This window comes from Lampetra planeri, chromosome 1 (genome assembly GCF_965212315.1).
Source record: "Lampetra planeri chromosome 1, kcLamPlan1.2.h2, whole genome shotgun sequence".
Taxonomy (NCBI): domain Eukaryota; kingdom Metazoa; phylum Chordata; class Hyperoartia; order Petromyzontiformes; family Petromyzontidae; genus Lampetra; species Lampetra planeri.
Genome location: NC_136107.1, coordinates 6,447,990 through 6,474,033, shown reverse-complemented (window position 1 = coordinate 6,474,033; position 26,044 = coordinate 6,447,990). Strand labels below are relative to the sequence as shown.

The window sequence follows — 26,044 nt, the reverse complement described above, 5'->3', positions numbered from 1 at the left end:
GCGCGGTGAGACGGGGTCGCCAAAAATAAATAAATTAATTACGATTTTGACTTGTTTATTTGGGACCCCGGGGTCCCGCCAACAGGTTCATATGTCCAAAATTATGTTTAGAGCACGTATTACTACATCGGTTTGGAACTGGGGTTGGTGGACCAAGCATAAATGGAGCGTTCCTGCAGAGGTGGATAAGGGGTCTCGTGCAGGGCATTGAACACCAACCCGCCACTGTAAGAAGATGCCTGTAGAAAGGCAGTAGAGCAAGTATGTTGCCGATGAGACTCAGAGAAGTCAGAACCTGGTCCGGGCTTTGAACTGCTTAAATCTTCCACCGAAAACATCCGTCCAGAAAGCTCATTGAGTGATGCTTCAAAACAGATGCTTCCCTCCTCGTGTAATTACTGCCATATGTACGCATTGTGCTACGTGCGTCTCATTGTAAACCCCATAAGAAGCGTTTCCATAGGAAGGTTTGCATCACATTTTCAAATTAACCCTTCGTTAATTAACTGCCCTGAAGGCCGTTAATGAACTTATGTGTGTGAGTCATGGGATTGTTTGATCATACTTCACCACGCTGGTCACTTGCAGGCTGTCCAGGGCTCGTTCAGATGCCACTCACCACTGATGATAGCCGTGGCCATACATTTTTTAAAGTGTGGTGCAATAACCACTACGTCACTATTTAATTACAGTATCTATATATTGTTTATTTATGCATGCATATACACTAGTATATCGTGATATTACTTTAAACATATTTGATGCCCCCAAGGTCTGGAATGCTATTGCCAATAAACTGCAACTTGAGATCTTCACTCAAAACTGCTCTAGAGGAGTTGTACACCCCTAGCTGCCACTGTAATTTAGTGGCCTAAAATACAATGTTTCGCTCCGGATGATCGCTGCAAAGTATGATCTGTGTTTTGATTTAGTGTGCTGATCTTAAAGGTGCATTGAAAAATGTTGATACTCCGACTGATGCTCCTACTGTTGTGGCGTGACTCATGCAGCCAGCTATGGCTGCAGAGTTTGGTAGTACATGTGTAGTGACATAAGAGGAGAGGGGCTGCTGGGGGCTCTGGGACCCTAGACAACCCAGACGCTTAAGCCCCTTGGCGCCAGGCGCTGGGTTCCCAGGCAACCCAGACGCTTAAGCCCCTTGGCGCCACTAACGGGGGGGGGGGGGGGCTGTGTGTGCTCTGTGGGATATCTGGGGGCGCACACAACCCCACCACTCGTTGGGGACAAGGCATAAAAGGGCAGCTCCCTGGACGATCGGGGCCAGTTGTAGCTCAAGACCCAAGACCCAAGACCAGCCATGTGAGGACCCTGGGACGCTGTGAGGGCCAGTGGTGGGACTCTGGAACTCCTGGCTTTACGTCCTTGTGAGGGCGAGTTCCAGAGCGTAGCCAGAGTAGTGTATCTAGGCTGTGTACCTAGGCTGTGTACCTAGGCTGTAACAGAGTATCAGGACTGTTGGAGTGCTGTTGGTTTGTAATAAAGAAGTTACCTCTACAAGTGTCTCCGGAACCCGTTACACATGTTGTTTACGTCGTTTATTGTGAAAATTCGGTCACAGTTCCTACGACCACTGTTTCATTGCTTTTATGGCTTTATTTTGGTGATTTTCGAAAAGTTTTTTGGTTTGGCCATGTTTGTTTGTTGTAGTACAGAGTTAGACTGATGGCCTTAATCTAAGTTGTTTTGTGGTTGTTGTTGTTTGACTTGCATCCCACTGGGATTTTTGCACACAGTATTGGTGTACGGTGCTTTTTCTGCAATATTTTGCTGTCTTTTTTTGGATTTTCTGTTTGCACTCAGTCACATATTCACTTTAAGATGTTTTTTGTTCATGTTTTTGTTTTTTGTTTGTTGCGGTTGCACCTGATTCAAGAGCCGAATGGCTCACAGGGCTATACCTAATAAATGAAATTGAACTTGATTTAATTTAACATTCTTTCGCAATACATGAACTGTAGGTGTGTTTCATGCAAAGTGATGCTCAATTAAATCATTAAAATTTCATTGAATTCTCGCTTAGATGCCTTGTTAATGAACACATCGTAAACATACTCTTTGGTTCTTTCGGTAAAGTCACGTAAGTGAAAATAATAATAAAATTAAAAAAGGGAAAACAACAAAATAAAAATAAAAAAGTGAAAACAACTAAATTAGTTGTTTTCACTTTTTAATTTTATTATTATTATTATTATTATTTTCACCTACATGACTTTACCGAAAGAACCAAAGAGTATGGATCCTTGCAGTCATGAAAACTTCAAATCTAGAAGACATTATAAACATATACGGATATAATGTATTCACACATACAGTGTAGTATATGATTAGCCGTTTAATTTATTCATGAATATATAAATGCAACATTTTAACTGCATTTATCAGACAACACAGTGCGATACTCGGTAGCACAGTGGTTAGGGCAGTGTGCTATGAACCCTGTAACCAGAGTTCGATTCTTGGACGTAGATATCCGAACCAGTCCACGAGTATATGGTGTGGTTTGAACCGATCCTCGGCTTCCCTTATTTACCAAACCGCATTGATCTGCTTGGTAAAGTTTGTTTAAACAACCCTCGGGACTTTTACAGTTCAGGGAATCTTTCATCAAACAGTGGATTGACAAAGGGCCGCAACTTAGTGGAATTACTCGTTGAGCTCATTTTCAAATATGTCCCTGACCAGACAGTGGAAATTCCACATTACCATGGTAGGGGCAAGTAAATCCCTTTGACAACCACAACTGGAAACTCCACCACCGCACAATGAGAACTCATGTCAATCGAAGAGGCATGATGGGCCGAGACACCCCCGACTGAATTCACAACCTTCCGATTGCAAATTGAGTGCATTACCGGGGCTGGCTTTCATTAATTAGAGAAAAGGGTATAGTCAGTAGTGTACAATATTAAACGAAACAAGGACAACGTCTCATCGACAATCAATGCAATAATTTATTGTATTGCTTATATTCGGCCATAGGTCATTTGACATAAACCAATTGAGGGCAATGGCATTGGCTGCCGAACAATACTCGTGAAAATAACTACTATATTATAATTAGGAGTTCTTTGCAGGCTGTAATTGCGAGTGCCCGTGGTATATTAAAGGGGGTCACTAGAGAACAGGGGTAATCCGGTGATATTGTCCTAGGCAGCTGCGGGAGGATATGTCTTTTTGCAGTGACCTTTACACACTCGCACAGTCATTGCTCCTATGTTTTAATGTATAATCCCCAGCAATAGGACACTGCTAATTTGATCTGTGCTCATTCGCATTTAAGCGACAAGAAATAAAAACAAATACAGCGTTTTATAACAATCACCATCATGTACTACCCAAATAGGTCATGACACATCGAACAATTTTAGATATTAGCTGATTCCTTTCGCTCAGCAGACTTGCAGAATTATATGTATCTTTCTCATCCTATTTGTGTGTCTCTTGCCCCACACTAATTTTATTGAAATTAACTGGTGATGACACATTCCCAGTCCGTGAACACAATTTAGAGATGTAAATCATCCTTACAGTCCCCCAATGTGGTAACACCGTTTAAATAGACACAGGCCTATAAGTATGACAATTTAATTTGAGATTGAGCGTCAAACTGCTATATGTGTATTTGATTACCATCACTGTATGTATGAACATGTGACGTCAGGCAAGTCATCAAGCAATGTGAGTATGAACACAGGTTCAGAGCGGGTCTGCTTTAAATGCATATTGGGGGAACATTGGACCAGAAAACCCACAGGCTCATGAACGTATATGGTATTATAATTTTTGGTTGTGAAAAAAACCCCTTTGTTTATGAGTAAGTCATATAGGTGTCTTACTGATGTATCCACAATTCTTGAATGTTATCCCCTCATGCATAGATTCTCTCTCAGCAGTGTTCACACATAAAAGATAGAAGTTTATTTATCATTGTGCTTGAAATATAACTATAGTTGCAAGATTAACATATGTTAACATAACTCTTTTCTGAAACAAAAATATTCGTAACAATTTAGGTTATGTAATTTCTACGTAGTGTCCATAACGATTTAATTGTTGATTCATTTTAATTTGGGTTTTTATATTTTGTGTAAACTATGTTGTTTTATCCATATGATTGACAATAACGGCCATAGGTGGACAGGCCTTCATGTTTACCTGGAAATCACGCGTAGGGTCCGCTGAAATTAGGCCTCATAAAGCTGTATTCCATTAAGAAATACAGGGTAATCCATTTATAGTTAACCAACTTAAATGATAGCGAGAAATTACAGTATAGAAAACACGTTTATTTCAATGCCTCTACATGTTTCTCAGCAATATCAATACATTACTTTAAACTTGTTGCAGTAAAATTTCGATTTAAAGCTTTCGTGACTGCAGGGATTCATCTTCTTGGTTCTTTCGGTAAAGTCACGTAGAAGGGAAATAATAAAATAATAAAAATAAAACATAAATAAAATAATTCTCACGACGTTTAGGCCACAACGCAAGCAGCCGTCCTCACCTGCAAGCAATGTGAGTGTGAACACCTGAGGACGACTGCTTGCGTTGTGGCCGAAACGTCGTGAGAATTATTTTATTATGTTTTATTATTATTTTATTTTTTCCCTTCTACGTGACTTTACCGAAAGAACCAAGAAGTTGTTGCAGTAATTTGTTAAATCTTCTATTATCTTCATGATATTTATATAGCGCCTTTACCAAGGCACTTTACAGCAATTATATAGATGCAGTAGGTTCAAGGAGACTTGGACGACGTAGTCGGAGGCACACTTATGTATTAACCACAGTGTATATTACAGGCCGAGATATACAACACTCGAAGGGGTATCGGCCCCTTCACCCGTCTAACAGGGAGATCCCACAATCTCTGTCCCGGCTAGCCTACTCCCAGGTCCTCCACTACAGGGCTAGGGGAGGCTAGCTGACCCAGCTCTGATTAAGCTGGGATTACGGCACCCTGAGTCCCCAGACCGGCTCTTACAAGAACATCGGCTCTGGGCTCTCGGGGCCACGCCACTGGCTTGCCCTGGTCGGTCCTGAGAAGGACAGCGATCCAGGGGAGTCCCAGGTCCTATCTAGCCGGTCTTCTTGCTTCGCTGGTTTAAGCTGAACACTGAACCCCGAGTCCTCCGGCTCACCGCCTTATATAGCAACTCCCCCACTGAGGGGTGGGGCCGTGGGGGATCCCAGCGCCGTGTTAGCTCCCCAGGCTAAACGGTGCGGACGTGGATGTAAGCATCTCTTCGCGTACAGGCTTAACCACGCCCAGTGTGTTTGTTTGCCCTCCCGTAACACCTCTACATCACCCCCCCCTGTACAGCCCGCAGCCGTCCCGGCTGCAACAAAATCACAATAAAGATGCATCCCCCCATACCCGTGTGTGCCTCGCGTAATTAACAACAACAGCAACAACAACAAGAGAAAGAAAAATAACCCGACGCTCCCCCCCCCCCCCCGAATAAATACCCCATCCCGTAAAAAAAAAACATATCTACAATTTCCCAGGACCCCCCCCCCCACCCCGCGACCCCCGCAAGGGCCGCACAAGCGGCCAATCTCACAAAAGTCTGCGCGTTTTGGCGCGCGTTCTTGCAGCGGGGCCGTCACAAGGGGCAGCCCCGGTTGGCCCAGTGGTGGGTGTCAACAGTCCGGGTGCGAGAGTGTCTGGCTTCGCCGATGAGCGACCCCCGACCCCCCCGGGAGGGGTAGGCGGTCGTGAGCACGTCAATCCTGGTGCACCTGGAGGTGGAACAGTCGGTGGCAAGTCAGGCGAAAGCAGCGAAGTCAGACTCCGGGAGTCGGTGGACCCCTCACATGTTTGGCCATGCGTGTGTGTGGTAGGAACATGGGGTGCAACGAACGATTTCAACCTGGAGGGGTGCACGAACCACCGATGCTTCCCCCATCGGACACGTACACATTGTGGCCGCAAGACCTGCACCACTTCCACGGGCCCCCGCCATGGCCGCACCAGCTTAGACGAGGTCGCCAGTGGTACTTGGGGACAGTGCAACCACGCCTTGTCACCCGGTTTCCACTGGAGCACATGTGCCCGACCCGGCCTGAGCCTCTCATTCGCCCTCTGGCGGAGTTCTGAATTCTGGATGGCCGCCTCCAGCGCCTCTGTCAATTTAGCGATGTTGAATTTGACATGGTCGGTCAATTTTGATTTACCATGCGGCATGGAGATCTGCAGCTGAGTCGGGACAGGTGGGTTAGCCTCGCGGCCGTACATTAGAAAGAAGGGTGAAAATCCGGTCGCCGCATGAGGAGCCATTCTGTAGGCCGCCAAAACCCCCAGAATATGAAGGTCCCAATCGGTCTGGGATTCAGAGACCTGTTGGGACAGCATGGGCGTGATAGTCCGATGCAGACGCTCCACCACCCCGTCAGTTTGCGGATGATATGGGGAGGTACAACATTTTTTTGTACCCAGGAGCTCGCACACTTCGTGGAGAAGCTTACCTGAAAATGTTTTACCCTGGTCGGTCGGCAGCCGCTCCGGAGCACCTTTGTCGAGGATGTAGCCCTGGACAAAGGCCTCTGCGATGGCTGCTGCCGACTGGTTGGCGAGGGGCCAGGCCATAGGCCATCTCGTAAAATATTCTACCCCAGTCAATAGGTATTTATTTCCCCTAGGTGTAGCGGGGAATGGGCCCAGAATATCCAGTGCGACGAGCTCGTTAACCCGGGAAACTTTGATAGACTGCAACGGTGGGTTGGACCCCCTCGCTGGTGGCCTCCGTTGTGCGCACTGAGTACACGACCCCAAAAGATCATCCACGTCCCTTGCCATGCCCGGCCAAGAAAAATCCAGCTGGAGCATGGCAAAGGTTTTGTGAGGCCCCAGGTGAAGGAGTCGCTCGTGCGCAGCCCACACCACTCTACCCCTCAATGCGGAAGGCACCACCAGCCAGTGGCGGCGGGATCTCCCATCCCAATGCATCAAAAGACCCTGGAATAACCCCCACGAGTCGACATTTTCCGCTCCCCGACCAACTCCCCCGATGCGATGGCGCAAAGCGAGGAGGGAGGTGTCCTCCATTTGGAGGCGCCCCCACTCCGCAACAGACAATCCCAGCAAAGAATCCCTCCCTTCTTGCTCAATAGGACCCGCAATTGAAGGCGCATCAGCGGCGGCTGCAAGGACCAAATCAGAGATCACATTCGAAGGTCTGCAACGCCCCGAACCCAGGAGGCAAGCGCACTCGGAGGTCGGCGGCAACCGCGACAGAGGGTCTGCGTTGGTGTGGCGAACGCCCTTACAATATGTAGTCTCAAAATCGAAATCTTGGAGAATCTCCAACCATCGAGACAATTGTCCCGATGGCTGTTGAACCCGCAAGGCGTACTGCAGCGCCGCATGATCTGTGCGGACGTTGAAATGTCGACCGTACAGATATGAGGGATATTGCTGAATGAAGTAAACGATTGCCAATAGTTCCCGACGGGTAACACAGTACCTTTGTTCCGCCGGAGACAACACCCGACTGCCGTATGCTACCACATGCTCTACGCCCCCAACAACCTGCGAAAGCACCCCCCCAATGCCGTGTTGCTTGCGCCTGTATCGAGCAAGAAGGGTTTTGTAAAGTCAGGATAACTCAATGGCAGAGCCCCCACTAGGGCGTCCCGGAGGGAGCGAAAAGCAGCCTCCTCCTCCTGTCCCCAGTGAAACTTGACCCCCTTTGATGTCAAGGCATGTAAGGATTTCGCAATTGTTGCAAAATCAGCGACAAACCGTCGGTAATATGACGCGAATCCAATGAAACTCCTGACCTCCCGCACCGAGGTGGGAGTCGGCCAGGAGCTGACACATTGCGTTTTGGCAGGATCTGTGGCAATACCTGAGCGTCCGACAATGTGACCCAGATACTGCACCGATTCGCGGAGCAAATTACACTTCTGGGGTTTGAATTTCAAATTAGCAGCCCGCATTTTGAGGAACACAGCACGCAACCTCTGGAGGTGTTCATCGAATGTTTTACTAAAGACGATGACATCGTCTAAGTAAATCAAACATGAATCCCATTCAATCTTAATTTTAGAACTGTCGTGACTGCAGGAATTATTATTTGTTTCTTTCGGTTAAGTCACGTCTAAATATAAAATAATAAATTAAATTAAATAATAGAATACGACGTTTCGATTGCAACACAAGCAATCATCATCAGGTATAATGAAATAGCGACATCAAATCTAACCAGAAAACTATAGACAGACATATTAGCAGACAGATATCACCAAGATACATAGAGAGAGCAACACAGGTAACAGAGAGAGGTGGTCGTCTCTGTGGGGTGGCCTTAAATAGACAGAGGAGGGCGGACGCAGAGAGAGGGAGGGGGGTTAGAGAAAAAATTAGCATATCAATGAGTGGACAACAAAACGTGGTGCTGCAAGTGCGATGACACGGCAAGCAAGCCTGATAATCAGGAGAAGGACACACTAAAATTAAATAACCTAGTAAAATATCGAAATGTAATGTAATACAACACAGAGGGTCGGTCAACACACAATTAACGCATAGCCTGGTTGATTACGTATTTCAAAGATTGCTAAGTTAGAATTTAAGTGTGAACATTCCAAAGAGAGGACACAGGCAGAAAGAACAAGTAGTCAGAGAGAGAGAAAAAAGAAGATAAGTTTAAAACTTCCCCGTAGAAGTGGTTCAATCTTAATTTTAGAACTTTCGTGACTGCAGGAATTATTATTTGTTTCTTTCGGTTAAGTCACGTCTAAAGATAAAATAATAAATTAAATTAAATAATAGAATACGACGTTTCGATTGCAACACAAGCAATCATCATCAGGTATAATGAAATAGCGACATCAAATCTAACCAGAAAACTATAGACAGACATATTAGCAGACAGATATCACCAAGATACATAGAGAGAGCAACACAGGTAACAGAGAGAGGTGGTCGTCTCTGTGGGGTGGCCTTAAATAGACAGAGGAGGGCGGACGCAGAGAGAGGGAGGGGGGTTAGAGAAAAAATTAGCATATCAATGAGTGGACAACAAAACGTGGTGCTGCAAGTGCGATGACACGGCAAGCAAGCCTGATAATCAGGAGAAGGACACACTAAAATTAAATAACCTAGTAAAATATCGAAATGTAATGTAATACAACACAGAGGGTCGGTCAACACACAATTAACGCATAGCCTGGTTGATTACGTATTTCAAAGATTGCTAAGTTAGAATTTAAGTGTGAACATTCCAAAGAGAGGACACAGGCAGAAAGAACAAGTAGTCAGAGAGAGAGAAAAAAGAAGATAAGTTTAAAACTTCCCCGTAGAAGTGGTTCAATCTTAATTTTAGAACTTTCGTGACTGCAGGAATTATTATTTGTTTCTTTCGGTTAAGTCACGTCTAAATATAAAATAATAAATTAAATTAAATAATAGAATACGACGTTTCGATTGCAACACAAGCAATCATCATCAGGTATAATGAAATAGCGACATCAAATCTAACCAGAAAACTATAGACAGACATATTAGCAGACAGATATCACCAAGATACATAGAGAGAGCAACACAGGTAACAGAGAGAGGTGGTCGTCTCTGTGGGGTGGCCTTAAATAGACAGAGGAGGGCGGACGCAGAGAGAGGGAGGGGGGTTAGAGAAAAAATTAGCATATCAATGAGTGGACAACAAAACGTGGTGCTGCAAGTGCGATGACACGGCAAGCAAGCCTGATAATCAGGAGAAGGACACACTAAAATTAAATAACCTAGTAAAATATCGAAATGTAATGTAATACAACACAGAGGGTCGGTCAACACACAATTAACGCATAGCCTGGTTGATTACGTATTTCAAAGATTGCTAAGTTAGAATTTAAGTGTGAACATTCCAAAGAGAGGACACAGGCAGAAAGAACAAGTAGTCAGAGAGAGAGAAAAAAGAAGATAAGTTTAAAACTTCCCCGTAGAAGTGGTTCAATCTTAATTTTAGAACTTTCGTGACTGCAGGAATTATTATTTGTTTCTTTCGGTTAAGTCACGTCTAAAGATAAAATAATAAATTAAATTAAATAATAGAATACGACGTTTCGATTGCAACACAAGCAATCATCATCAGGTATAATGAAATAGCGACATAAAATCTAACCAGAAAACTATAGACAGACATATTAGCAGACAGATATCACCAAGATACATAGAGAGAGCAACACAGGTAACAGAGAGAGGTGGTCGTCTCTGTGGGGTGGCCTTAAATAGACAGAGGAGGGCGGACGCAGAGAGAGGGAGGGGGGTTAGAGAAAAAATTAGCATATCAATGAGTGGACAACAAAACGTGGTGCTGCAAGTGCGATGACACGGCAAGCAAGCCTGAAAATCAGGAGAAGGACACACTAAAATTAAATAACCTAGTAAAATATCGAAATGTAATGTAATACAACACAGAGGGTCGGTCAACACACAATTAACGCATAGCCTGGTTGATTACGTATTTCAAAGGCCACCCCACAGAGACGACCACCTCTCTCTGTTACCTGTGTTGCTCTCTATGTATCTTGGTGATATCTGTCTGCTAATATGTCTGTCTATAGTTTTCTGGTTAGATTTTATGTCGCTATTTCATTATACCTGATGATGATTGCTTGTGTTGCAATCGAAACGTCGTATTCTATTATTTAATTTAATTTATTATTTTATCTTTAGACGTGACTTAACCGAAAGAAACAAATAATAATGAATCCCATTGTAACCCAGCCAGGACCAATTCCATTAATCGCTGAAAAGTTGCCGGCACTGAATGGAGCCCCATCGGCAAGCGGTTAAATTGGAAAAGGCCGTGCGGCGTACGGAAAGCAGTTTTAGGTTTAGATTCATCATCCAGAGGGAGCTGCCAGAACCCTTACAGTAAATCCAATGTGGAGAAGAACCGCGCCCCCGCCAGGGAATCAAGCGATTGATCCATCTGAGGGAGCGGGTATGCGTCGGCTACGGAAATCTTGTTCAGCCGACAAAAATCGACACAAAACCACAATGAGCCGTCGTGTTTTTTAACTAAGACGATCGGCGCACCCCAAGGGCTGGTAGAAGGGGATATAATATCCACAGCTAGCATGTCGTCTACGGCCGATTTGACATGATCCTTTTTGGTGGGACTCAATCGAAAAGGATTTTGGCAGATTGGCGCGCTGTCACCCGTGTCAATATGGTGTCGCAGCAGTTTAGTACAACCAATATCGTATTTGTGTTGACTAAAAACGTCAGAAAACTCGCGCAGGATGATTCGAAGCCTCTCACACTGTGAGTCGGACAGGTCCGATGATCCCGCACAAAGCGCATCCAGCCACCCCTCATCACGGTCCGAATGCGGTTGCGACGGAGGAGCGGTGCTCACCTGACCAATGACCGGTTCCTCACAGGGTACCGGCGTCGCATGCGCAAGCACGGTCCCTTGAGGAACCACAGCCGTTCGCGACCCCACATTGAGGACCGCGATGAAGGGGTCCCCGTCCCCTTTCACAATGGTCTGGGCCGCTATCAAATCAGGTCCGTTGACCCCGGCCCTAGATGGTCCCAACAGAACCCCCCGATCCCCAATCACCTTAGCAAATGGTCGACGCAGCCTAAAAGGCACGAGCATCTGAGCTCCCGGCGGTACGCGTACCGTCCTCGCAACCAGCGCCTGTACCGTCGCAAATGCCATACGGACAGTAGCGGGGGAGGACAAGAACATCATACGTCGGCCCGACGGGAGTTCGATGCAACCCTGGTCGATCAAGATACGAATTGGCATGTTGGCCAAGAAATCCGTCCCCAACAGGCACGGAACCGCCAGCGAGGAGGAGACCAATATCGGGCCAGATAATTTGATGTCCCCAATACAAATTTGCGCGCGGATCTGTCCGATAATGCCCAGCGAGCCCCCGTTAGCAGCATAACATGGAACATCAACGGGGAGCAAAGGACGGCTTTGAACGGGGAGAATGTTATAAATTAAATCGGACACAATAGTTGCCGATGCTCCTGTATCAACTAAGACCCGCACCGCAACCCCACTTCTGACACCAGTTGTAGTAGGTTCAAGGAGACTTGGACGACGTAGTCGGAGGCACACTTATTTATTAACCACAGTGTATATTACAGGCCGAGATATACAACACTCGAAGGGGTATCGGCCCCTTCACCCGTCTAACAGGGAGATCCCACAATCTCTGCCCCGGCTAGCCTACTCCCAGGTCCTCCACTACAGGGCTAGGGGAGGCTAGCTGACCCAGCTCTGGTTAAGCTGGGATTGCGGCACCCTGAGTCCCCAGACCGGCTCTTACAAGAACATCGGCTCTGGGCTCTCGGGGCCACGCCACTGGCTTGCCCTGGTCGGTCCTGAGAAGGACGGCGATCCAGGGGAGTCCCAGGGCCTATCTAGCCGGTCTTCTTGCTTCGCTGGTTTAAGCTGAACACTGAACCCCGAGCCCTCCGGCTCACCGCCTTATATAGCAACTCCCCCACTGAGGGGTGGGGCCGTGGGGGATCCCAGCGCCGTGTTAGCCCCCCAGGCTAAACGGTGCGGACGTGGATGTAAGCATCTCTTCGCGTACGGGCATAACCACGCCCAATGTGTTTGTTTGCCCTCCCGTAACACCTCTACATAGACACAGACCCAATTTCAACCGAGAGGATGGGTACAAACTGAGCAATCATTGGAAGGACGTTATGATATCCCCATCCTACCACCTTCCGATGTTAGTTGTGCTTTACGCCCATTTCAAACTTGCGCTTTCACAGTCACTTCACGCGCCGACCCCTGGGCTGCGGCTCTGCGATCTCCCATTAACATGCTAATCTCTCTTTAACATGCAAATTTTCACCTGGCAGCCCTTTGATTGGTGGAAAACCAACCACCGTCGGCTTGGCTGCCCACCACTTACATTATCATTGGCTGCTGATATTTGGGCTACACCCATTTCAAACCCTTAGAAACAGTTCGCCTTGGAAGCTAACCCCCCTTTTCCTGAATACGACCGCTCGTGTTGCGATCGAAACGTCGTAGTTTTTGCTATTTCGATTTCTTCAGACGCTGTCTTTCCGACAGACCTGTTGTTCACCTGAGGACGGCTGCTTGCGTTGTGGCCGAAACGTCGTGAGAATTGTATTTTATTCTGTTTTATTATGTTATTACTTCCCTTCTACGTGACTTTACCGAAAGAACCAAGAAGATATTTAGTTATTTTTTGTTATTTTCTTTGAACCTATCTATGTGACTTTACCGAAAAACCAAAGAATATAAAATTGTGCATAGCATGGCAATAATTTGACAGAAAGAATTGGGTTATTGTACGTGGTGTAGTTTTGATGTAGCAAATCAATATGGATTGATAAAGAGGGTTTGGGATAGGCCTGGTCGTATTTGGGGGCGACAGAAAGCTGGCGGGCTGAACGGTAATCAGCGAACATTGCATTGGGAAGACAAAGGAAGGCGGCGAGGGGCTGGAGCCGGAAGGGAGAAGGGGCCACCGCTATCGAGTCCCTCACTCCGCCGACGATATCCGCAATGTCCGTGCAGTGCAGCAGCGGAGTCCCGGCCGGGACTGTGACGAGGAAGAATGCGCAGCCTCGGCCCGGCTCACTTGCCATGGATGCAAAGCTTCCCTCCGTGCCCAGCATGCTGATACGGTGAAGCAAAATATGATTTGCTTTGTCAAACATAGCCTAACACTCGATGATGATTCAGCTAATGTCACTGATGTCTCCTGCTTTTGTGGTGAAATCAAGAGTCTGGATGTAACCCCACAAAATCTCTTCCAGCGGGATTGTTGGCTGAAAATGAGGGCCACGCAAATCGTTCGGCAAATCCAACACACACAAATGCCGCTTATAGCCAATCATGTACTACATGAAGCCTGCCCACATTGTCATTCTTCAGAGTCCTGCGATTGCTTTATATCCACGGTGGTCATATTTTCGGGCTTGTCCCCTCTGGATTCATATCTTCCTCCAACATTGTCCATATACCATGATCTAATTTGCGATTTCCCACCAAAGCCCACTTAATGTCCTTTACAATTATTTTTTAACGAATCATGTGTTCCAAAATTATCTGTTGTGCAGAAAAGTTGAGAGAGTTCTAAGAGTCAACCACATAAATACACTTTTGCAACATGCCTCAACCCGAACATCTCATTTAAACTAGACAGGCGTTTAGGTAAGTAATTTTAGTCTATTCAAAACTACTTTTTCATGCTACGAAAAAAAGCATTGAGGTGAAAAAATATTCGTCCCTAATTGTTAAAGTGAACAACTGCGTCACATCACGTGAGGGAAAAGCCCCCAGAATATAACCTCAGGAGGCTTCTCACACCAATCAATGGTTGAGACTCCTTACTGCCCCACAAAGTTGTATTTGCCACATCAAAACTGTAACGCCACAATACAGATTTTTTTGGATTAGATCGCGGAAATATATACATGTGTCGTTAAACCCGCCACCACCCGACAGCCAATTAGTAAGGTTTGTCACGTAAACAGACCATGCCAATTCGTTAGTAGTACAGCACACCCGTGTGTTGGAGAGCACAAGCCACAACATTTACATTCTGAATACGATGTTTTGCCAGTAATTACAACTAGTTTTATCAGGCGACAGCCAGATTTGTGGAGAAATTCTCCTGTTTCGTTCCTTGTGAGCAACGTATTGGGTAAAGTGGGGGGATTAATGAATGCATATAAATGACTATGGGTATCCATTGATGATTGGGTTAGTTGAATGGTAATCAATTATGCAAGCCCATTGTTCTTGTACCTCCTGTCGATTGTGTGCACAAAAGTGTATTTTTATAATGTTTGCATGGTGTACAGTCTGGAAAGTACCCACATGGCAAATTTCCAGTTTTTTGCATATCGGGAACATTTATAACAGACACACATAATCACAACTTTGCCTTTTCTATATATGGAGATATTGGTCGCGAAAGCCTCGGTGTTAAACTTGTTATATCATCATAGCCAACTCTTGCGAACCACTTCACTTAATGCACACCTTGATGACTCCACGCAGAAGTAATCCACGTTAAAGTAAATTTTAGTGGCTAAGTATATCATACATTTGGGTAAATTTATATAACAGTAAAAAAATACAATTACGTAACCCATAGTTCACACGGCCCCCTTTTCCTGTGCAAATGGAAGTGAACGACCGAGCAAAGACGACTTCTGGAAGACGTCTTCGTCTACAGGAAGACGTCTGCGTCTTCTGGAAGCCCTCTTCCACTTTGGGAAGAAAGGTTTTCCTTCATCCTGGAAGATGTTTCCTCTTCCAGAAGTATCGGAAGATGTCTTACCATTCCGAAAGATGCCTTCCAATTCCGGAAGATGTCTTCCAATTCCGGAAGATGTCTTCTGATTCCGGAAGATGCTCGACGTCCACGCCCGGTAGCGGAAGTGAAAAAGTCGTAAACAAAAAAACACACCGTGGTGGTGACGTCACGCGCGTGCGGCGCGCTGATTGGACGGCGCTGGCTCACGCGAGGCCGCGCGCCACGGGGACAGTGACTCGCACACAGAGGGCCTCACAGAGAGACTCACACAGGCAATCTTGATTGACTCACACACAGCGGGACATAACAAACTCATAAAGACTCGGCTCATGCAGAGATACAGAAACTCAAACACAGTGTAATGCACGGAGATACAAAGTAATATAGTCTTAACACAGACTGATGCATAGACAGTTTAATGCACAGACGGACTTAATACATAGCCATCGTGAGTTTCATACATTGAGTGTTCGGGTTAGCCACAAAGACGCTTAGACACCCAGGCGTGGGACAAGAAGACATTAAAGACATCACCAGGAGGCTGTGGTAAGGATGGCTTGGCTCTGGTGGTGCTATTTAGTTGGTGCTTAGGGTATCATCATTGTTGTGTTGATAATGGTGTAGGTGCTGTGAGGGTGATGATGTGGATGTCGATAATCGTTATGATGGTTGTGGTATTGCTGTTGGTGGTTTTTGATGGTTGTTGAGGTGCAGGGGGCAGAGGAGCGACGCTCACAACAACGAGCGGACCGCCGGGTGGGTATAATACAGCAACAAAGAATATAAAAATACAGCAAGTTGGCACAGCAGGGGGTACAAGCTTGGTGCATGTACCAGTCATCTCATTAAGCCAACCCATGGCACTTGCTGGGTCTGTCCTGAGACCTGTCGGCGAGCATTCGACACTTCACGTGGCCTCAAAGTTCACTCGCCTGGCACGAGCGCCGTGTTGACGTTACCGTCACTTAGTGGCGAATGGCGGGTATTGTTGTTGAATTGGTTGTTGATGGTATCGTGTTGGTGGGTGGTAATATTATTCTGTTGTATTATTATTAGTGTGCTGCTTCGATGATATGTATTGGTTTCTTAGCGTTAGTGGCGTATCTGCTGTTAGTGTTTGTGTCGCTATTAGGTTGTTGGCAATATTCACGATGGTCTTGGTACATTTTACACAGTATATATTCATGTTATTGATGGTCGTGGTGGTGGCTTTGTTGTGGTATTGGTGTTTGGTGTCAGTAATTATTTTGTCACAGTGTTTTTTGATGTGTTATTGATGGTGGTGCTGTATTGTATTAGCATTGGTGTTGCTAATGTTTTTTGTGTCGTAGCATTTGCGGTGGTTGTGTTGTTTCATTAGTAGTGGTGGTCTTTTTAATGTGTTTTAGTTGCAGTGTTGTTTGAAGTAGTGTTGTTGTTAAAGGTGTTTGTGATGTTTTTGTTCGTGGTGGTGACTGGAGGCGTGTGGGTGGGCAAGGCCTGGCTGGAGCGTTCCTATTGGTCGTCTGGTCGCCTTGTTATTGTTGACTCTTGTGTTTTGTATTTGGCACATGCTCGAACGATAAGTGGGTGAAATGCTTCCATTAAATATAGTAAAATGCCCATCTGAATTTCATTGCATGATATATGCCCCGTGGATGCAATAGTCACAACATCTCATGCAATCATAATCACATATTGTGTGGATGCAGTATTCACCTGGTCCACGAGTTCTTTGGTCATGAGTACATTACATTGTTTTTTACTGGGTGAAATATTGGATCTTCATTGGCTGAAACGTGCATTGGGTGATCACAACATAAACAACGCAGTCAAATTAATTAGATCACACTCAACTCAGTTGGCTTCTTAGATCCAGTTTGGATAGTTCATGGTGGAAACCAGTCTCTCCATAGGATGCCCACTGTTCACTTCCCACAGTTGGTACTTATTTTAGCAACCCCCAGAAAGATGATAAGCTGAGTTGATCCCCAAGTAGGATTCACATTCGGATGCTGTAACCTCAGGCCACATTCGGTCTTTATTGAATTAAATGTCCGTCATATAAAAATTTAATAACTTTTGCATTGGGTTAAAAGTTGAATCCACGTTACTTGTGTCTTCATGGGATGAAGAGTACATTAGATGAAAAGATCATATGAACCTTACGGTGGGACCCCGGGTTCCCATAAGCCCCTGGCTCTCGCATAAACTGCGTTGCGACGTCATTTTATGTCTGTTGAAGGCAAACCATACGGCAATCTATTCCTCTCAACGAGTTCTACACGATGCGCTAATCCGAGTTTCAAAGTTTTGTTTCTTCTGTGCATTCGTCCTCGCTGCGTTTGGACGACATGAACACAGAATGATCTGCGCCAGGTGGGACGGAGTCGCCAAAACTAAATGTGTAATGCGGGCGTAAGCGACCTTCCGGAGGTGACGTCACGGGGGGTGGAGTCATGTGACGTGGGGGGAAGGTTCGGGGCCTTAAGCGGGTAAACCGGAAGGGGAAGGCAGTCGGGGTGTGAGCGGAAAAGGGTGAGGCCACGCGGGCGAGTGTGGAGAGGGGGGGCGCCGACGGCCATCGGGAGCCAACCCCGAAGATAAGAGGAAGCTGCGGAGTGGTGTGCAGCTGCAGAGGAGACAGCCAGGAGGGCTGCGTGTTAGAGGCAGCGGTGTGGCTGCCAGGAGGAGCTGCGGAGAGAGAGAGAGAGGGCTGCTTGTTAGAGGCAGCGGAGTGGCTGCCAGGAGGAGCTGCGGAGAGAGAGAGAGCAAGAAGCTGCGAGAGCTGCGGAGGGAGAAGAGCAGCAGCGAGTACAGCCAAGGGGGGCTGTGTGGGAGAAACAGCAGCGGAGCTGCTGTTGTGGATCGGGCCGACATTGGAGTCAGCACCGTGGAGAAGCTACAGAGTAAAGACAGCCGTGTGGGTGTACAGCACGAACCGAATAATAAAGGACACTGAGCCAGACATCGTGGTCCAGTCGTTTATTACACTGGTGTCGGAAGTGCAACGGCATGTCGAGGAAGAAAGTTAATCCGGCGCCTGCATCGGCTTCTTCGTCCGACGACGACGAACTCCCTCCAACCACGGATCCTGTTGGGGTGGTGGAGGAGAGCCCGGCTGAGGCGACCACGGGAACGGGAGTGGAGGATGTTGGCGCGGTGGCGGGTCCGTCGACATCATCAGACGCGGATCAACGATGGCAAGCGATGGCGGTACAACTGGAGGCACTTAAGGACGTCCTGGCGCATCTATGCCATCTCGTCGCGCCAGGGACGATGGAAGACGCAAGTGGTGCTCTGCGGCCCGCCACGTTGCCTGTCCTGCCGCCGCCATTGCCCACGCGGCAAGAGGCCGCCATTTTGCGCGCTCCGTGGCGCCAAACCGCCATCTTGGCCACGCTGCGGGCCGACGCCATTTTGAATTTGCCATCACAGCCACCACCATTGGAAGACGGCGGGAAGAGGAGTCGGAGTCGCCACCTTACAACGGTTAAAGAATTTTCCGTCGGTGGGGACTGGAGCGCGTTCGCCTGCCGCTTCTTGGCGGCGGTACGCACAGCAAGATGGACCGATGCGGAGGCTTTGGAGGTGTTGCCGACTCTCCTGGACGACGAATCTGTCCGATTCTTCCGTTCCATAACGACCGATAAGAAGGAAACTTTATGTGGTGTTTTTCAAGAAATGGCCGATGCTTATGAGCCACCAGATGATGCGCATCGGCGATTCGCTCAACGACAACGAGCACCAGAGGAGTCGCCCGTGGCGTTCAGGGGTGCGGTGCTGGAGCTGGCCATGGCAGCTTATCCTGAGACGCCACAGGATCTGCTCGAGCCTCTCATATTAGGGAAAATGTTGGAGCTGTCTCGGGATCTAGGGATCCCCATGCCTGTGTGTGGGCATGAGAAGCTAACTTCCCGGACGGCTGCTAAGTGTCTCGATGCGCAATTCAACCTCCGTCGCTGGAAACAAGTGACGGCGTGGACGGGAGGGCCCGTCAAAGAAGAGGATGCGCTGGGGTGGAACCCTGCGCAGGCTGTCTATGTTCCGGATGACCGGGGCCCTCAACAACTGACGGCCGCCTCCGCTCCATGGACGGGACGCGGCGGGCCGAGACCGCGCGCGGCGCTACCAGAACGGGGCCGTCAGGAGGCGAGGCCTGCGCTTCGGCGCAACGAGGCCGAATGTTTCCGCTGCGGGCGTAGGGGCCACTACGCCAGAGACTGCTGGGCCCGCATCCCGGCTCCGCCGCAGCAGGAGGCCTCGGCACCGGTCAAGTCGGCTAAAGATCCTCCGAAACAGGCTTGTCGGCACGCACCAGACACTCGGCAAGGCTTTCCACCTCACCCACCACCTGTGTTGCGCGATCCTATTGTTGTTGTTAGGGAAAGGCCATCGACGGGGCCTTGTCATTCAGTTACGCAGTGGCGCAAATTGGCACGGAGAGTTGTCGCGGCCGCTACGGGTTCGTCCACTGTACCGGGGTCCATACAAGGTGTGGACGTGCGCATTTTGGTCGACTCGGGGGCGTCTGCGACTATTATATCGGATGTCATTTTCCATCTGTTAGGCATTCCGCCGAGGGCTGTGCGTCCGGTTTATGGGTCGTGCGTCGCTGCGAACGGGGGTAGCATGGGTATCGTGGGTCAGGTGGATGCTAAGATATCTATTGGGGATGTGTCGGCCTCGGGTGTTGTGTTGATATCGAGATCTTTGGCGGTTCCTTGTTTGTTAGGCACCGATTTTTTGGCTAAGATGCCCATTTTGATCAAAATCAATGAGAATTGTATTGAACTGCCGGGGGGCCGTCAAATCTCGTTTCTGCCGTCGCCCTGGGGGCGACCTGCTTCGGCCGTACAAGTGCAGGCGCTGTCCGTCGCATCTGTGGACATCCCACCGGGTACACAGATGCTTATACCCTTGCGGTATCGGAAGCCCCTGCCTGATCGGCTAGGAGCAGTAGGGGTCTTGTTGTCACCGTCCGCCACGATAACAACCGGGTTGGCGTTGGTGGGGGCACAGACCATCGTCCGGCCGGATCAATTACCGTTTTTACAGGTGCTTAATGCGGGGGGAGAAAACGTCCGTGTCCCGGCCGGTACGGTTGTGGCACATGCCACTACGGCGTTTGCGACCCATGATTGTCCACATAGCCGGGGAGTTGTTGCTGGGGTTTCCGAGCCAAGGAGTTCGGATGATCGTTGGGTTGCTCATTTATGTGACGAAAATTCTTCCCTGTCCATGGAGCAACGTGGTGCGCTGCGTAAATTGTTGTTGACATATTCCGATGTGTTCAGCTCCGATGATTTGGATTTGGGCCGCACTTCGTTGCTTTACCATCACATTGAGACGGGCGATGCTGCCCCTATTCGATTAAATTCGCATCGGATGAGTCCTACGGAGCGAGAACACGTACGGGGGGCAGTGGAAGACATGTTGGCTGCGGACATTATATCGCCATCTAACAGCCCATGGGGCGCTCCAGTCGTCTTGGTTAAGAAGAAGGATGGCAAATTGCGATTTTGTGTTGATTTCCGCAAATTGAATAAGATATCGGTGGCAGATGCCTACCCCCTGCCGCGTATGGATGACTCCCTTGACGCATTGTCGGGGGCTAAGTTCTTTTCCACACTGGACCTCTCTTCGGGATTTTGGCAGCTTCCCCTTGACGAGTCCTCACGGGAGAAAACCGCATTCCGTACGCCACAGGGGTTATTTCAATTCAACTGTCTCCCGATGGGATTGAATGCGGCCCCTGCTACATTTCAAAGATTGATGGAGCTCGTTTTGACGGGGTTGCAGTGGGAGACATGTCTTATATATTTGGACGATATCATTGTCTTCAGCCGCACATTCGATGAACATTTGACGCGGCTGGAGACAGTGTTCACGAGGATGCGTTCTGCCAAATTGAAATTCAAACCAAAGAAATGTCACCTACTGCAACGGTCCGTCCGCTATTTGGGGCACATTGTGAGCGCTGAGGGAGTGTCCACGGATCCGGAAAAGACGGCGTGCGTCCGGGATTGGCCGACTCCGGCCACCGTGGGGGATGTTCGGCGGTTTTTGGGATTTGCCTCGTATTACCGAAGATTTGTGCCGGGGTTTGCGACGATTGCGAGGCCTTTGCATCTCCTTACGGGTAAAGGACGGAAGTTTGTTTGGGGACAGCCGGAGGAGGCGGCCTTTCGGAGTCTGCGTGATCTATTGGCCACGGCCCCAACATTGGATTATCCCGATTTCGATCACCCATTCATTCTTGATACGGACGCGAGTGACACAGGTATTGGGGCGGTATTATCACAGTCTAAAGGGGGTGTAGAGCGTGTCGTGGCGTATGGTAGCCGAGTCTTGTCTCCTGCGGAAACCCGCTACTGTGTCACTCGCAGAGAACTATTGGCGGTTGTTTTTTTCCTACGGCAATTTCGACCATACCTCTACGGTCGTTCTTTTGTTGTGCGTACGGATCATGCGGCCTTGCAATATGCCCTTAAAATTGACCAGCCATCCGGACAGTTGGCACGTTGGTTGGACACGCTACAGGAATTTTCCTTCCAAATTCAACATCGGAAGGGAGTGCGCCATGCGAACGCTGACGCACTTTCCAGATTACCGCGGCGCGCCCCTTGTAAATGTGAGTCGGGGACGCATAGGTGTTCGCCGATTCCAAACCCCCCTCAGCCGCTTACGTTGGCCGTCGAGAAGTCGGACACTCCGATGGAACCGGGACCGGCTGACGGGGTTTTGAATCTGCCGCGGTCTGTCTGGATCCGGGAACAGATGATGGATGAGTCATTGGTGTCCTTGCGGAAGCGGTCTGCTAAGGACAATGGGAGTCCGGGTACGGCTGTGGGGCCGCAAACCGCTCTCCGAGATGGTCTGCTTATGTGGCGGGAGGGGTTCCAGGAACGTTGGCGCCTGGTGGTACCAACGTCCTTGCGATTCGAGTTGATTAAAACCCTCCATTGTGACACTCTCTTACATTTAGGGGTGCAGAAGACCTTGTTGACGTTGCAACGTCATTATTTTTGGCACGGCATGGCGACAGATGTCGTAGGGCACGTGCGCGCGTGCCCTGCGTGTGCACGACGTAAGCCGCCGAAACATCCTTACGTGCCGCCTCTCCAGTCGATTCAGGTGTCTCGAGTCAATGAATTGGTGGCACTGGACATATTGGGACCTTTTCCACCATCGGCGAGGGGTAATAAATATTTGCTGGTAGGGGTTGAGTACCTCTCCCGTTGGCCGATGGCCTGGCCGTTGCCCGATCAGTCGGCCGCGGCCATTACCGACGCCTTTTTGTTTGGGTATATTATGGATAAGGGGGCGCCTGAGAGACTCCTCACGGACCAGGGCAGGAATTTCTCTTCTAAATTATTGGCGGAAGTGTGCGCGGGCCTTGGGACTAAGAAAGTGCGGACATCCCCATACCATCCGCAGACGGATGGTATGGTTGAACGGCTGAACAGGACATTGTCTGCCATGCTTTGCCATACCGTGAGTGAACAACAATCAGATTGGGATCTGCACATCCCCGGGGTGCTTTCGGCGTACAGGATGACGCCTCATGCGGCTACAGGATATTCGCCGTTTTACCTTATGTATGGTCGGGAAAACGTGCCGCCGGTGGATGTGCAATTGGGAACTGGGGTGAAGGGACCTCGTAAACCACTTCCTGAATACATTCAGGACACGGTTCGCCGAGTCACGGAGGCGCGGGAGAATGCCCGCGTGGCTACGGCCAAAGCCCAGGCCCGGAACGAGCGATATGCGCGACGGTCTGAGGGGGAGTGCCCTTGGAAGGTTGGGGACCTAGCCTGGCTTCATTGTCCACAGGTACGTCCGGGGACCTCGCCGAAATTGCACAAACCCTGGCATGGTCCCGTACGCCTCATTGCGGTTCCCAACCCACAGTCAGCACGCGTCCAGATTGGGTCTCGTCGCTGGGTTGTGCATACGTCGCGCTTGAAACCATATGTTGCTCCCTTACATGATGCGTCATCCCCCAATGTTGCCTTGCCGGGGTCTGTTGCTGCTGACTCTCCCCTGCCTGCGTCCATTGATCTCGCTAGAGCGCCTGTCGTACCTGTTCCAGACAGGCCGGCCGTGACATTGCGGGGGACGAGGGGCCCTGCTCGGAGGACGCCTGCCAGGTCTGCGGGACCTTCGAGCCCTGCAGCCCTTCCGACCCAGCTGCGGGCACGGTCACAGGACAAGCCCAAGACTAACTCTTTAGGGACACGGGACGTCGGTGGACTTCCAGCTGCGACAGGGGGATTACCCCCTGTCATTCCTCGACTTTCATCGCGTTCCCGTTCTGCGAGTGGGCCGCCGACCGTCCGGGACGGGCCGGCGACCCGCACACGTTCCAAATCGCTTACGTTTCGTTGATTGTTGCTGTCTTGTTATTTTTTTTCTTACAGTTGTATTTATTGCATGCTTTTGTACGGTCGTTGATGTTAATTGCGTTGTTGTTGTTCTTGCTGTTACATTATATGCTTAGTGTCCTTTAGGGGGGGAAGCTCGGTTCGCCGCATTACGATTTGCTATTGGTCAGCCGAGGTCGGCTGGGATTTTTCTACGGGGGAGGGTGGTGTAATGCGGGCGTAAGCGACCTTCCGGAGGTGACGTCACGGGGGGTGGAGTCATGTGACGTGGGGGGAAGGTTCGGGGCCTTAAGCGGGTAAACCGGAAGGGGAAGGCAGTCGGGGTGTGAGCGGAAAAGGGTGAGGCCACGCGGGCGAGTGTGGAGAGGGGGGGCGCCGACGGCCATCGGGAGCCAACCCCGAAGATAAGAGGAAGCTGCGGAGTGGTGTGCAGCTGCAGAGGAGACAGCCAGGAGGGCTGCGTGTTAGAGGCAGCGGTGTGGCTGCCAGGAGGAGCTGCGGAGAGAGAGAGAGAGGGCTGCTTGTTAGAGGCAGCGGAGTGGCTGCCAGGAGGAGCTGCGGAGAGAGAGAGAGAGAGCAAGAAGCTGCGAGAGCTGCGGAGGGAGAAGAGCAGCAGCGAGTACAGCCAAGGGGGGCTGTGTGGGAGAAACAGCAGCGGAGCTGCTGTTGTGGATCGGGCCGACATTGGAGTCAGCACCGTGGAGAAGCTAGAGTAAAGACAGCCGTGTGGGTGTACAGCACGAACCGAATAATAAAGGACACTGAGCCAGACATCGTGGTCCAGTCGTTTATTACAAATGTATTAATTACGATTTTGACTTCCGTTTATTCGGGCCCCGGGGTCCCGCCATAAGGTCCATATGATGTATTATTCACTGGCAGACAGATCAGCAGTTAAACATGTAGGCAGACATTGCACAATGAACCTTACACTGTGGTAATGGGAAAGCTGAGCGTTGCAGTCATTGTGTCCCTAACTTGCCTTGTTCAGTTTCCTCTGCCACGTAATTTATTTGGTAAATGACACGCACCAGCTGTGATAAATTTTCAAGACCGTGACATCACGTTTGATGGCAGACTAGCTTTATCTGCAAAACTGTGTTTTTTTATGTCTTTTCTAAACAGCGTGATCTCTTCGGGTTTCCTATTGATTAAATTCAATCAATGAGTGGCGTTAATTGGAAATCATCTAGTGCGATGATTGAACACTTAGTTTTCTTGTATATGACATGAGCAAGTACTGTATAGTTGATACGCTTTATCATGTTTTAGATGCATTATTCAAGCTTTCCTGCATTTTTAGTATTTCCAACCGCGCAGATATAATCGGTACCATTACTAGGTCAAGTACATCGAACCTATAGCTGTGATTCGTGTAATTGCTTTTGTTTGCTGGATATATTTTCACGAATTGACACGCCATCATCAGCCATGCCCAAACTACTGCTGCATGAAGGAATCCCCAAGCCATTTCTATCTGTCACGGTCCCATGATGTAACAATCCACCGAGTACCTTCACTTGAGCTCATTTAATCGTTCCGTCTCCATGGTGGGTGCTATTTCCATGCAGAAAACAAGGAAACAGCTTCCATAACTCAAACCCCATTCATAAACTTTGCCACTACAGTAATAACGCCGAATGTGTGTTTTTTATCAGCACTGTCCAGTCCAGCTACCTGTGTTTGAGCTTGTCTTCACATGTGCAAAAATGAAAACTCCTGACTTGATACTTGACTATTATAAATCTTGACTTAAAGCTTTAGTGACTGCAGGAATTCATATTCTTTGGGTCTTTCGGTAAAGTCACGTAGATAGGTTCAAAGAAACGTCGTAGTTTTTTGTTATTTTGTTATTTTCTTTGAACCTATCTACAGGACTTTACCGAAACACCCAAATAATTTGACTGTTATAGTTACTTTAATGAAGAGCCTGTAGCTGTCTCAGACGGGCCCCAGTGTACCGGTCGGCTTATCACAAACAAATAATTAACAAAGATACTCAATTGACCAAGCAAGAATTTTTCTCCCGCGAAACAATATATAAATGCACCCCTTGTGACTTTCAAATATGCTGTAGTGCAGTTTATGCATAGATGTGAAATAGTATTGTAGTAAAAGGCACATTTTTGATGTATTAAAGTGAGATAAAGAGGTTGTGAAGGTGTTTATCACAATATACCATTTTAGAAATAAATGAAAGAAGGGGAAAAAGCGAAATAACCTGTGTTAGAAGGTGGGGAATACATATCTGGTAAAGCCTCATTGATTCCACTGTGTAACAATTGTTTTTTGTTCCTGGGTAGTAAGTGTTATTTCCTAATTGCTTATGCATCAAAAGTAAAGAAAATGGCTATTATTCCCCACAAACTTTGCTT

At 48.3% G+C, this 26,044-nt stretch overlaps 1 protein-coding gene across 6 annotated transcripts in view; it reads left to right on the top strand.

Annotated features, from left to right (window-relative positions):
- Nucleotides 1–26,044, top strand: part of INSIG1 (insulin induced gene 1) — a 54,985-nt gene that overhangs the window by 6,016 nt on the left and 22,925 nt on the right. Inside the window, exon 1 of one of the 6 annotated variants that reach the window (XM_078615837.1) lies at nucleotides 15,472–15,849. The exons of 1 other annotated variant lie outside the window; for it this stretch is intronic. The gene's annotated coding sequence lies outside the window, so the exon portion shown is untranslated. 4 more of the 6 variants (XM_078616119.1, XM_078615777.1, XM_078616045.1 and 1 more) reach the window with 4 other exon arrangements.